Source organism: Panthera leo, chromosome B1 (genome assembly GCF_018350215.1).
Source record: "Panthera leo isolate Ple1 chromosome B1, P.leo_Ple1_pat1.1, whole genome shotgun sequence".
Taxonomy (NCBI): domain Eukaryota; kingdom Metazoa; phylum Chordata; class Mammalia; order Carnivora; family Felidae; genus Panthera; species Panthera leo.
The window spans coordinates 39,467,263-39,482,381 of NC_056682.1; the positions used below are offsets into that span (position 1 = coordinate 39,467,263).

A 15,119-nucleotide genomic window follows, 5' to 3' on the forward strand; every position below is an offset into this window, starting at 1 on the left:
GAAAAGGCTACATACTGTAGTATGATTCCAACTATATGATGTTCTAGTAAAAAAAAATGAATATAATTAAGAGATCTCTACATGGGAGGATGGATGCTCAGGGATAAACAGGTGGAGCACAGAAGATTTATGGGCAGTGAAAATTGTATGAAAAAAATAATCTGTATCATACTACAAAGATGCATACATGAATCACTATACATTTGTCAAAACCCACAGAACGTATAATGCCAAGAGTGAACCCTAATGCAAACTGTAGACTTTGGGTGATAAGAAAGCATCAATGTAGGTTCATCAGTTGTACCATATGTACCACTCTGATGGGGATGTTGACAATGGGAAAGACTATGCCTGTATGGGGATAGAGGGTATATGGGAAATCTCTGTACATTTAGGAAGAAGTCTTTAAAATGTAATTATTCTTCTCAGCTGAGAAAATATTGCATTCATAAAATAAGTACAGGATGTTATGGAGAAATAATAATCACAGAATAAGAAAGGAATACACACACAACAAATTTTTTTAAAAAATCAATAGAAGGTCGGAAGATAAAACAGAGAAAACCTTCCAGAATACCAAGAAAAAAAAAAAAGAAAGAAAATACAGGCATCTAAAAAATAATTTCTAGTTTGTCCACTTGTCCATCATCTAACAGGAGTCCTAGAGAGAGTGAACAGAGAAATCAGGAGAAAATTAGGAAAGGAATAGTGGAAAACAAACGAAATTTTGAAAATTGCACATGTGAATAAAAGATGGGGCAATTTCAGAACTTCACAGCAAAAGAGATTATTGTCATGGCTTCCAAAGAGAAAGCATAGATCACCTGTAAAGGAAGGCTAATTAGATGTATATGAGTCTTATCAGCACACTGGAGACTAAAATGAAGCAATGTCTGAAAGCTCTGAGGGAAAATAAATGTATTGATTTGTCAAACAAGTGGTATCAGTTTGGGTAACTATAAATAAAGTCAGTGCACATGACAGAAGAAGATGGGGAGCAGAAAGAGAGAGAGGAGCTAATGGGAAAGGTGGATGTGCTAAGATCTTCACTCTGTAGGTCCAGGACCAAGTGATTCCCTCTAAAGGTGATGAAGCAAGATATAAAATTGTAACTATATTGCCTAAATTACATAAATAGAGAAACTAAGAATTGTGATCCAACTATGTTGCGTGAGGGGGGATGGAAAAGTGTGGCAGGAAACAAGTAGCCACCGTCCAAAACTGATAAGTGAGGAGATAACCACGTAAGCACAGAACTTAAACATATGATGATAATTACCAAAAGAGGCAGTTACAGGAGTTAAAAGTGGTTTCCTCTGGCAAGAACCAATGGGTGTGGAGAGGAGTGAGGCAAGGAAAGGATTGCTTTTATTCTAAGGCATTCTGTACTACTTGACTTTTTAACCATGGGCATGAGTTACTTGGATAAAAAATCAAAAATTAAACTTTATTATAAAACATATTTATGACTTGGTTATTGATCTGTTGTTGCAGGGAAGGTTGTGTGACTGGAAGATGGATGGTGGGGGCACCAGCCAAGACAGCACTCAGGGAGAGACTGGACTTTGAGACAAAAGGAAGAGTCTGGTTGAGAACCTGCAGAGTTTGAGGTCCCTGTGGCAGGAAGAAATGACTAACTAGACTGGGGTATGCCAATCAAAAGCTTAAGGGAGAGGTTTGGGCTGGAGGTAACAGTTTGAAAGCCATCTGTTTGCAGGTTAGATAAAGTCACGATTATGAGGGAGGCTTCCTGAAAGGAATGTGAGGTGGGCTTAAGGGGTGGGCCAAGGAGGAAACCCTAGAGAACATTTATGTCCAATGGAGGGGGAGCCTGCAAGAGAGGACCTGGAGTGTGCGGTGGGATGGACACTTGTTGGTTTGTCACTTTCTGCCTTCAGAAACTATCAGATGTAATAGAGAGGTCCACCTAAAGGGCCTAACTCCCAAATTTTCAAGATTTCATGCACTGACCATAAGTACTCTCTGACCTAAGAGGTCTAACCACGAGACGGAAGCATAATTCCCACATACCTAATAAGGAACTAAAACCAACCCTGCCACTGGCTCAACTGGAAACATCTACAAGCATTCAAGTGCATCTCTTCAGTCAAGATGCTGGCTAGCACTCCTGACTAGACACTTCAGACTGTACTTGGCATGTTACAGGTGGTTAGGTTCCAGGGCATTAGGAAGATCTGCTCACAAAGTGAAAATTTATGGGCTCTGCCTAAGAATATGATATGTCCGTTTTGTGGGAAATAGTGAACCTGATATATAAACTGATGCACCTCTGTGGAAACACACCAACTCCATTCTGCCCGTTGGTAATTCAGCAGTAGGGGAGAGTCACAGAAATTGAAGAAGTAAAATGCTCATCTTCATTTTGCCTCTGAAGTCCCATTTTATTTTTTTAATGTCTATTTATTTTTGAGAGAGAGAGAGAGTGGGGAAGGGACAAAGAGACAGGAAGACAGAGGATCTGAAGCAGGCTCTATACCAACAGTGGAGAGCCCGATGCTAGGCTCAAACCCACCAACTGCAAGATCATGACCTGAGCTCAACTCTGATGCGCAACCAACTGAGCCACTGAGGAGGGTGCCTGGGTGGATCAGGCAGTTGGGCACCCGACTCTTGATTTCGGCTCAGGTCATAACTCACAGTTTGTGGGTTTGAGCCCCATGTCAGGCTCCAGGCTGGCAGTGTGGAGCCTGCGTGGGATTCTCTCTCTCTCACTCTCTCCCTGCCCCTCCCTTGCTCACTCTCTCTCTCACTCTCAAAATAAATAAACTTAAAAAAATAAAAATAAATAAAAACAGTCAACTGGAATGTGTATTCTGTGGTATATTTTTCCCTCAAACATAAGAACAATAAAACATTGAAAGTTATAATAAGCATGAGCAGCATCCTGCATTTACAAACTACGTGAAAAGGAATTATTTTATTAGTGAATGATATCATAATTTAACATGGATTCTGTTCCTTTCATGCTAGAAGGGTGGGGGGGGGAAAGGCAACGATCAATATTCACGAAATCCAATGGATCTGCCTTTGGCGTCAATTCAGAGTCAAGATTCAGGGTCACTGCACCACAGCGAAGGAGACTGCTCTCTGATAGTGTTGTTCTCTAGTCCATTTAACAAGCTGGCACAATCGGAACTCTGCATTATTGAGACTGTTCTGTATGCAAGCTCCTATCTGCTGCAAGCAGGCACAAACTAATAGATTCTCTTTTTTTTCTAGGATAATTTCTTTAGTGCCAACACGCAGAGCTACAATAGTCATATTAATGCACCAACTACCTGGAAGCAAATCTAATCTCAAAAAGACTTAGCAATTGTCAGGTCAACGCAAAGATTAAAGTAAAACATTATGAAGTTTCCAGAGATAAACTAAAATTGAACCAGGTGCAGACACTTAAAGTAAATCAGCTACAAAGTCAGTGACACCTGTGGGCAGGTGCGCTGTACAACAAACCTTCCATCACCACAGATGAAAATGATCATCTGCCCAGAAAAAGTCTTAAACCATCACTTGAACATCCTTCAGAAAAGAAAACTAAAATTAAATCCTAGAAAAGCATTCTCATATGGTCTAGTCCAGTGAAAGGGAACAGGCGAAATTGCTGAGGTGCCTACGATTTCCCTTATGTCTTCTACAAATCTCATTGCTCTATCTTTAAAATATATCAGGAAGCCACCACGTGGTCACTATTTTACTCCCTAATCACAATTCCCTGCCTCCTTGGTCTCTCACTATGAAACTGCAGGAGCCTCACCACTATCCCTCTTCCTTTCTAGTCTCTCTTCAACTATCCTACACCAGTCAGAGTGTACCTTTCAAAACTGAATGCAGACTGTGTTATTTTTCCTGATCATGACTCTCCACTGTCTTCCTGCACACTTAGAATAAATCTCAGAGTCCTTACCATGGTCCCCATCCATGACCTGGCACCCAGCCTCATCCCGCACCTCACAGCCACCACGCTCCCCTTCTTACCTGCTTTAGCCACAATGACTTCCTTGCTGTTCTGGGAACACACCCAACACGAGAGATTTCTGTTCTTTTTCTAAAACATTCTGTAAGATACCCACAGGGCTTACCCCTCATTTCATTCAGGTTTTGCTCAAAGGTCATATCCTCAGTGAGACTTTTTTTGACCACCCTACCCTAAACAGCATCCCCCTGTCATCTCTATTCCCTTTCCTTGCTTTATTTTTCTTCTCGCCAATTCTCAATGCCTGTTATTTTATTACATAGCTCTTTGTTGTTGCCAGTTTCCTACTTTGGAATATAAATGCCATGAAGGAAGGACTTCAGTTGTTCACCACTATATCCCCAGTATGTAGAATAGTATCTCACACATACTAGATAATCAATAAATTTGTGTTGAATAAAGGAATGAATAAAGAAAAAATATAGTCCCAACTCTAATAATAAGTCCCTTTCTGATCCTAGGCAAATTCCCTGGTCTCATCTCTGGGACAAGGAACTTAGATTCCATGGTTGCTAATATCTCCTCACATTCTAAAACTCTAGTATTTCTTTAATCAGCTTATTACCACCACAAATGGAAAGCTAACATTTGATTAGTATATATCATGTTTCCTACAAATGATATTAATACCTCAGGTGTACATTAAAACTACTAAAACACACGCGCGCGCGCGCGCACACACACACACACACACACACACACACCTGTATAGCTCACTCCTGTGAGGCAAGAACCCTTTTCTCAGGTTGACTGCTTGGCTCTTTTCGCTTCCCACCACTATCTGAGAAATTTGTTTTTTTTAATAATTAGGGATCCAAGAGTCCCTGTAGCTAAGTAAGTAAGTTATAGCATCAGGGTTTCCAGGTGGTTTCTGAACATTCCTATTTTCTTTAAATGTTTATTTACTTATTTTTGAGAGAGAGCAAGCACACAAGTGGGGGGAAGAGGCAGAGAGAGAGAGGGAGACACAGAATCTGAAGCAGGCTCCAGGCTCCAAGCAGTCAGTACAGAGTCCAACGTGGGGCTCGAACCCGTGAAGTATGAGAACGTGACCAGAGTCAAAGTCAGACGCTCAACTGACTGAGCCACCCAGGCACCCTGAGAACATTCTTGAAAAAAGAATATGTAAATGCAGAAAAAAGGAATATGTAGGGGCGCCTGGGTGGCGCAGTCGGTTAAGCGTCCGACTTCAGCCAGGTCACGATCTCGCGGTCCGTGAGTTCGAGCCCCGCGTCAGGCATCTGGGCTGATGGCTCGGAGCCTGGAGCCTGTTTCCGATTCTGTGTCTCCCTCTCTCTCTGCCCCTCCCCCGTTCATGCTCTGTCTCTCTCTGTCCCAAAAATAAATAAAAACGTTGAAAAAAAAAATTTAATAAAAAAAAAAAAGAAAAAAGGAATATGTATAATTTAGAAAGTTAATTAACATCAGTCAAAATTATATATTTTACATCATGTGGCTTTCATATAGATTTTACTCTGAACTTGCAACACTTGTCTTTAGATTCTAAAACTGAGAACTATTTTTAGAAACTTCACTACTCAATTATTGACTCAATATTCAAATTATTAGTTTCATGGTTATCTAAGACAAGAAATTTTTTTTCCATACTGACATTTAATTTAGAGAATGAAATGGAATAATGAGCACATTTTAAATCTAATTCTCAAAAAAAAATTGCTTTATCAAAAAATAAGGGCATTACATATATGTCACCAACATTCTTGTCAAGATATTTTGAAATGAATTTTTTTCCATGAAACAATTTACATAAAGGAATTTTCTCATTAGTCACCAAACCAAAACATTCTGAACATGATTTGAAATTTTCCAGAGGAAATCAGTTTCCAAGTATTTGATATTCCTTGACCTACCTGCAATGGGTAAGTAGTTCTGTTTCAATGCAACTGTGCCTTCTACATCACAAAAAAAAAAAACAAAAACAAAAAAAAAACTTAATTTTTATTCCTCAGAGAAATTCAGAATGAAATTAAAATATTTCAATGGCTTATTTTAACCCTATTAGTATGAAAAAGGTAAATTACAAATTTATCTCTTTCATGACCATAGACACAAACCCCCCACTCAAAATTTTAGCAAACTGAATCCAGTAATATATATATTATCAAGTTGATTTTATCCCAGGTGCTAAGTTGGTTTAACATGCTGAAATCAGGAATTTAATTTCTCACATTAATGGTCTAAACAGAAAAATCATATAATTATCTCAATAAATGCAGAAAATATATTAATATTCACTATTCATGATTTAAACCCCTGAGGAAAGCAGGAATAGAAGTTCACTTCTTTCCTCATTATTAGGTTATCTACAGGAAATATCATACTACATGCAGAGAATTTCCCTTTGAAATTAGAAACAAGGATGCCCACCATCAGCATTTCTATTCAACAGAAAACTGGGGAACTAGCCAGCATCGGTGGCATAAAACAAATAAATAAATAAGGATTGGAAAGGTAGAAACAAAGCTGTCATTATTCACAAATGATATGATTATGTTCATAGACTATCCAAAGGTATTTATAGATAAGCTGTTAGAATAGTTCTCAAATGCAGTAAATCAATTAGCTATATAGAAAACCAACTACATTTCTATATAACAGCTTAAAAAAGGTAATATTTGCAAGAGTGTAAAAAATATGAAGTGCCTATGGGGGGCCTGGGTGGCTCAATCAGTTAAGCCTCTGACATTGGCTCAGGTCATGATCTTGCTGTTCCTCAGTTCAAGTCCCACTTCGGGCTCTGTGCTGACAGCTCAGAGCCTGGAGCCTGCTTCGGATTCTGTGTCTCCCTCTCTCTCTGCCCCTCCCCCACTCACACTCTGTCTCTCTCTTTCTCTCAAAAATAAATAAACATTTAAAAAAGTTTTTAAAGATATGAAGTACCTAGCAATAGATCTAACAAAAGATATGTAAGACTTCTGAAGATCTGAAGAAAAAATTATAAGAATTTAGTAAGATATTTAAAAAGACTCAGAGAAAGACTTAGTAGTGTGAAGATTATCTATTGGCACCAAATTAACTCATAGATTCAATGCAGTCCCAATTGAAATCCCAAAACTGTATTGGCGGGGTGGGGAGGCATAAATTTGACTAACTTGATTCTAAAACTTTACATGGAAATGTAAAGGGCCCAGACAAGTCAAGACTCTTGAAGAACAAGAATGTCTTGTCAGATAACAGAACTTTTTTTAAAAAATTAAGCCAGTGTGGTATAAGCATAGAACAGACCAACAGAATAGACTAGAATGCTCAGAAATGGACTCGCACTCAAAAGGATGTATGATATCTCACAGAGTAGGAACAATAGTCTCTTTCAATAAATGGAACAGGGATGATTGTGTATCCATACAGAACAAATAAACTTTGATCTTTATCTTACATTACACACACAAATTAATTTCAGATGAATTTCATACCCAAACATGAAAGGCTAAGTTTAATACAGAAAATGATTTAACATACAAAATATATTAAATTGATTTATATAATATAATATAGAAAATACATTACATATACAGTTTAATATAAAAAATATCTTCATTCCTTGATTTCAAACTACATCACAAAGGTACCTGGGTGGCTCAGTCGGTTGAGCATCCAACTCTTGATTTCATTTTAGGTCCTGATCCCAGGGTCATGGGATGGAGTCTTGCACTGGGATCCATGTTAAGTGTGGGGCCTGTTTAAGATTCTCTCTCTCTCCCTCCCTCTCTCTCTCTCTCCCTCTCTCTGCCCCTCTCATGCCCCTCCCCCATTCTCTCTGTGTCTAAAATAAAGGAAATTTTTAAAAACTACATCACAAAGCTATAGCAAACAAAATAGTATAGTACTGGCATAACAAACAGATACAGAGGTGCCTGAGTGGCTCAGTCAGTTAATCGTCCAACTTCAGCTCAGTTTATGATCTCATGGCTTGTGAATTTGAGCCCCACATCAGGCTCTGTGCTGACAGTTCAGAACCTGAAGCCTGCTTTGGATTCTGTGTCTCCCTCTCTCTCAGCCCCTCCCCCACTCACATTCCATCTCTGTCTCTCTCAAAAATAAATAAACATTAAAAAATAAATAAAAAACAGATACAAAGACGGATGGAACAGAATAGTGAGCTCAGAAATAAACCCACACATATAGGGTCAATTAATTTACAACAAAGAAGGCAAGAATACACATACAATGTGGAAAGGACTGCCTCTTCAATAAATGGTGTTGGGAAAACTAGACAGCCACAAGCAAAAGAATAAAACTTGACTACTATCTCATACCATACACAAACATTAACTCAAAAATGAATTAAAAACATGAATGTAAGACCTAAAACAATAAAACTCCTAGAAGAAAACATAGGTGATAAGCTCCCTGACATAGTTCTTGGCAGTGATTTTTTAAGTCTGACACTAAAAGCAATAAAAGCAAAAATAAATTAAGTGGTACTACATCATACTCAAAAGGTTTTGTACAGCTGAGAAAACCATCAACAAAATGAAAAGGCAACCTACTGAATGGGAGAAAATACTTGCAAATCATATACCCGGCATGGAGATAAAATCCAAATTACATGGAGGATTCCTATAACTCAGTAACAAAGACAAAAAAGTCCAATTTTAAAAAGGTCAGGGGTGCCTGGGTGGCTCAGTCAGTAAAGCATCCAATTTCAGCTCAGGTCATGATCTCACAGCTCCTGAGTTTGAGCCCTGCTTCGCGATCTGTGCTAACAGCTCAGAGCCTGGAGCCTGCTTCCTATTCTGTGTCTCCCGCCCTCTACCCCTCTCCTACTTGCACTCTGTCTCTCTCAAAAGAATAAAATAAACATTAAAAAAATTTTTCTTAAAGGTCAGAAGATCCCAATAGACATTTCCCCAAAGAAGACACAGAGAGCCAAAAAGCACATGAAAAATGCTCAGCATCATTAACTATCAGGGAAATGCAAATCAAACCACAATGAGATATCACCTCACACCTGTCAGAATGGCTATTATCAAAAAAAAAAAAAAAAACAAGAAATAACAAAAGTTAGCAAGGATGTAGATAAAATGGACCCCTTGTGTACCACTGGTAGGAATGTAAGTTGGTGCAGCCACTATGTAAAATAGTATAGAGTTTCTTCAAAATATTAAAAATAGAACTACCATAAAATTCAGCAATTCTATTTGTATTTATCTGAAAAAAGCAAAAGCACTAACTTAAACATATACATGCATCCCCATGTTCACTACAGCAATGTTTATAATAGCCAAGATATGGAAACAATCTAAGTATTCATCAATAGATGAATGGGTGAAGAAATTGTGATATATACAAAAAACAAAACCCAAGTTCATGGTGACATAGAACAGATTGGTGGCTGCCAGAGGTAAAAGGGGTGAGAGTAATGGATGAAGGGGCTCAAAAGGCAAAAAGGAAAGAGAAAGAAAATATCTTCATGCCCTTAGGATAGGGAAGAATACCTTAGGTGCAAAAAGCATAAGCCATAAAGGAAATGATTTATAAATCTGATCCTATCAAAATTTAAATTTTCTGTTTATTAAGAGACACCACAGGAGAGTTAAGACAAGTCATATAGTGGGAGAAAAGATTAGCCATCTGTATAACAGAAGACTAGGATCCATAATGTATAAGGAGCTCTGCAAACAATTCAAAAGAGGTAGACAACACAACAGGAAAATTGTCCACTTCACAGAAGAAGAAATTTATATGGCCATAAATATATGAAAAAGTGACCAATCTCACTAGAAAACAGAGAAAAGCAAAGTAAAACCACAGAGAGAGATGAATACACACCCTTGTTTAGAAAAAAAAAAAAGGTATGACAATACTAAGTGTTGACAAAGACATATGAAAATTTGGAAACAGGGTAGAGGGAAGAGAAGCCCATCCCAGAGCCAGCACGTCCCCTTCCTCAGCTAACAGAGAAAGTCATGCTGGCATGCACTGGGCGTAGGCCTAAGAATGTTCACACCTGTATCATCTGTATTCCCAAAACTGCTAACAACCTTAAGAAGTAGATAAACACAATGTCATATTTTCATTCAATGAAATACTATATGGCAGCAGAATTTAACAAACTACAGCTAAACACAACAAAATAAATGCATCTTGGGAACCTAATGTGGAACAAAGAAGCAAGCCACAAAAGAAGATGTACAGTGTGACTCCATTTATATATGATTCAAATCCAAGGAAAACCAAATGATAATATTTACAGAGTGGTGAGATTCTTTTCTAAAGCAAGAAAATTACTATAAAAACAAGAATGGTTACCTGTGGGAAGAGGAAGGGATATGATCAGGAAGCGACTATGGGAGGCTTCGGGTAGGCTGGCAACGCTCTGTCCACAGGACTTTATTTTCTAATTATTCACTAATCAATACAGTTGTGGTCTATGGACTTTTTTTTTTTTTTTTGCACACCTGTTGTATTCTATAAAATAAAAATGACTGAAAATAAATATGTAAATTTTAGAGCTTGATTTGGGGATATATCAGATAAATGTTTTGTTATAAACAAGCATAGTAAGATTGGAGACTGATAAGAATCAGACTAAAAATAAGAGTGGAGGCTATTCCTCATTCATTAGTCCCTCTTCTTAGCCCCACTGGGCTCCCTCCACTGTATTGCAGAGCCCGTGAAAGAATTCCAGTCCAAATGCTGCTCAAGTTTCCTTCAGGCCATTGTGCTGGGGCCCAATGATCAGGATATATATGCAAGCCTTCTCTTCCTTTACAATGGCAAACAGAGAAGTGGAGGAAGGGGCAGGCAGCACAAAAGAAAAGGATTGCACCCTATTTGCCTTGTTACTAGAAACCATAACAAGGTCATGAGCAAAAGGAATACATGTGGAGCTAATTCTGCTTTCAGTGAGCCAACAAGGTGAGCGAGGCTGATGCAAGCACCAGATGGCACAGGGAGGAGAGAAGCCAGCAGGGGCCAAGGAGACAAGGAAGTGAGGAGGGCCTGAGCCCAGTGGGGTGGGGAGGGGTCGCTACTCAAGGGTGAGACCCCTAATTCCCACATTTCTCACTCCTGATTCCTAGTGTCTTCACACCCACCTCATCCTCCACCCCAAGACCCCTGTCCTCCTGAGCTCCTCTTGCTGGAGCTCCCCCCAGGCCCACGCTGAGGCCTCACTTGACAAACGAGGGCTGTCAGGGAGGAACATGGCTGTGGCCACTCCCTGAGCACTGTGGTCCTCCCGCAGCCCAATCAGACACACTGGGACCCTGGTGAGTTATATGAAATGGAGCTGGGGCTTTAACATGGTTCATTCAATCTGCAACTTTCAAAGGGCCATCTGTGGTCATCTGAAGTATGTCTTCTAATTAGGCTGCCTTGCTCATTTCATACAAATTATTTAGACTCACACACACCCACATACAAAATATTTCGAATTTCCCTTTTCCAAGAAGGGAAAGAAACAAAACCATTTCAGTATATAGAAGCAATTAGCATGTCCTAGACAACCTGGAGTCACCTCTGTTCTGGCTCTGTGAAAGCTCATCCTCCACAAGCACCATCCAGTCATCACCCTTCTCTCCCTTGCATCTATCTCCTCTCTGCCATTCCCACAGCCACTGCCCTACTTCAGGTCCTCATTCATGAGCCGCACCATGACCTACAATGGCAGCCTCCTACATGCTCTCTCTACCCCCTGCTCATTCCTTTCATCCATGTTTCAGGATCCCTGGACCAAGTCTCCTAACCACTCAAGTCTACTCAGGACCCTCTACACCTCAGATTCCCAGTGAAGTCACTAACTCCCAGTGGCTCACAGAGACTTAAGCCATCCTGCCCAACACTCCAACCTACCCTCTCAGCCTCTTCCCTGGCCACACTGGTCCCCACACCCAGGGATCCTACCACACTGTTCTCCCGCCCTCCCACATGGCTGCACACCATGGCTGTTGAAGCCTGGTAGGTGTTTCTCCACAGCTCTGTCACCATATACCTGCTCCTTCAAATAATACTGTTTCCACTGGGAACTTCCCATCCTGATTTGATCCTTCTGTGTTCTGCACACCCACAAAACTTTACTTAAACTTCAGCTAAAGTGTTTACTTCACTTAACATGTCTACTGCCAAACTTGTAATTTTCCTCCTCAAACTCGGGCTTCCCCATCTCAGTATATGGAGCTACCATCCACTTGATTGTTCATCCTCTGTGATGCTTGATTTCTCTTCTGGCCTCACCCACTCCCTCTGCACCCCTCCAGTGTAACAATCTCCAGTGTGTGGCCCAGCTGATGACTTCTCTCCAGCCCCACCCCTGAGGTCAGGCCATAGCCTCCTGAGGACCACCCCCCTTCTTTGGGGCTGTGCTCTTCTAACCCCTTTTCCACAAAGAAGTCAGCAAGACCTTTCAAAAGCATAAAACCAATCATATTCCCTTTGTTAAAGGACTCCACTGATATTCCCATGATTTTAAGATAAAATTCCTTAACTTTTCAAAAGCCTGAATTACTGACTGTATAATAGACTAGAATTCCCTTGGGAACAAAAAAAAACCAACAACAAAAAAAATGCCAGGCTCCACCTCAGAGACTCCAATTTAATTTGTCTGGAGTAAGATCCAGGTAAGTTTTCAAGTTCCTGTAGACATTTCTAACATAAAGCCTGGGGCTACGAACCACAGAACTAGGTAACTGACCCTAACTCCTTCCAACCTCATTTCCCACCCACAGACCCCTCACCTACTATGCTTTTTTGTTGTTGTTCCTCAAAGATATGGAGCCCATTCTTTCCTGGAAGCCTTTACAAGAGCTGCTCCCACTGCCCTGTGTGTCTCTGCACCCTATCTAGCCCACCCTGTAATGCTCGCTCCTTCATCGCCTATCTGAATTCATTTTAAATATCAACTTCTTAAAGAAGCCTTCTTGGATCACCCAATCAAAAGAAGCACTGGTCACGATATAACATACCTTATTTTAATTCTCTGCTTGGCACTCATACTCTCTAACATATCTCTTGCTTATTGTCTATTCTCCCCACTAGAACATAAACTCCATGAAAGTAAAATCCTTATCTGTGTTAATTCATCACAGATTCCTAAGCTCCTAGAACAGTGCCTGGCACACATCAGGCATTCAGTAAATATTTGTATTTCTTTAATGTGTGAATAGAAGTGGTTCTACTTTTAGTACCCAAAAGAACAGAGCTAGAGAAAATAATATTTGAGTATCTTTCATTTATCCTTTGGACTTCTGTTTATTTTCACTAAAACTGATTATTAGAGAACTTTGAGTTTAAAAGATATCTCTAATAACAGACACCTAAAGTCTGGCTCTCATGGCAAGGACCTCAACCTTGTAAAAGCTGTTGTGTTCCCTTTCTTAGAATGAGAGTTGGCACTAAGTATTCTTCAATGTCTCCATTCTGGCTCAGAACAGAAGGATGAGGATGATATTTCCAATTCACCCATACTCTGTTTTTCTTCCAGTAACAGGTGTTCATTTTCTCTGATTAAGTGCAAACATTTGGTCACCTGAAAAGACTCAAGCCTAGGCTAGATGTAGGGTAAAAAATATTATAAAACAAAAACCCAAAATGTACTGTGATGATAATGAGCTTGCTCAGAACCAGATTTCCACCAGCACAAAAAGGAAGCCTTAGGGAACTGTAAACATCAATTCTTCCAGCATTAATCAGCCAAGACAAAGAGTAAAAGGATCTGCCTGGAACCCATCCCAGGTAGTATCAAACAATCTAAAAGATCATGTCTTAATGAGCATGGGTCAGTATTGCCACCTTCCCATGAAAGAGACAGTATGACAGAAAAAGAAAAAGTGTGTGATAAAATCCATCATCAATCAGGATAAAAACTTTTAACAACCAGGAATGGGAGGCAACTTCCTTAGTCTGGTATTTATAAAAACCCAACCACAGGCATCATACTTCCTAGTAAAATGTCAAAAGTTTTCCCTTTGGGATCAGAAATAAGATAAAGATGCCCATGACCACTCCCTTCAAACACTGTACTCAAGATCCAAGCCTATAGAGTAGGGCAAGAAAAAGAAATTAAAATTATAAAGAATGGCAAAGAAACAATAATAAAATAGTCATTATTTACTGATGTGTGATTATATCTGTAAAAAGCCCAGAAGAAAACACAGATAAAATATATAATAAATAGGAGTGTTTAACAGGGTTACTAGATACAAAATTCAATATGGAAAGTCAATTGTATTTCAATACACCAGCACAAAGAGTCAGAAAATGAAATATTAAAAAAAGATGTCATTGACTACATCATCTAAAATATAAAAGTATCTAGAAATGGATTTAACAAAAGATATGCATTCCTATACTAGGAAAATTATACAATGTTACTTAGTTTTCTAAAAGTAACTCCGGTGTATGTATAGGTTTTAGTCTCAAAAAATGAAAGAAAAATAAACTGAATACAATTATCACCATATCTTCTCACCTGAACAATGCTTTTTGAAATCTAAAGGCATCTTGATATGTTATGTAAGAATTCTAATCAGAGAGGTACAATGTAAGTTCTAGTGGTAGACCAGAACTCTTATCATTATCCCAGGTCTTAACTGAACATTAAAGAAACATTTGACTTTCCACACTAAGTATTATATTAACTGTGAAAAACAAAAGGACACTAGGTCTTTTAATACTATAATGAGTATAAAGAAAAGTTGTTAGAATATTAGATCTAAAGTGGCATTTTATGGATATTTATAAAACTTCAACACATCTGAGATGTTACTCATCTAATCCATTTAGAATAAGTGGTCCAAACCAATGGATATATATCAGGGCCAATTCATCCTTACATGGGACTTATTTAGAATTTCTGCCTTATTTTTTAGTCATTCCCCTATTAGAGCTTTAAATGTAGGTGGAGTGGACACCTTCCCTTAACGTGCAATTTATAAAGTGTACTTCTCAAAATTCTCCATTTGCCTGAAAACATCAAAAGTCTAAGCATCAATGGTTAACTCCTTTGACCTAAGACACTATTCACCTGGAATCCATTTTCAAAAGGAAACACTCCCTGGAGGAGGTCACTTAAATGAACCACTGTCCAATTTTAACCAAACATAATTTACCTGACTCATAAGCAAGATTTTGGGGAATCAATTCTGACAACACAGAGGAGAAA

At 39.0% G+C, this 15,119-nt stretch overlaps 1 protein-coding gene across 8 annotated transcripts in view; it reads right to left on the reverse strand.

The window, feature by feature from the left end:
- Nucleotides 1–15,119, reverse strand: part of CSGALNACT1 (chondroitin sulfate N-acetylgalactosaminyltransferase 1) — a 339,639-nt gene that overhangs the window by 136,951 nt on the left and 187,569 nt on the right. The window contains exon 1 of one of the 8 annotated variants that reach the window (XM_042934691.1): nt 5,866–5,904. The exons of the other annotated variants lie outside the window; for them this stretch is intronic. The gene's annotated coding sequence lies outside the window, so the exon portion shown is untranslated. Of the gene's footprint in view, nt 1–5,865; nt 5,905–15,119 lie in introns of those variants that run through there. 8 annotated transcript variants of the gene reach the window in all.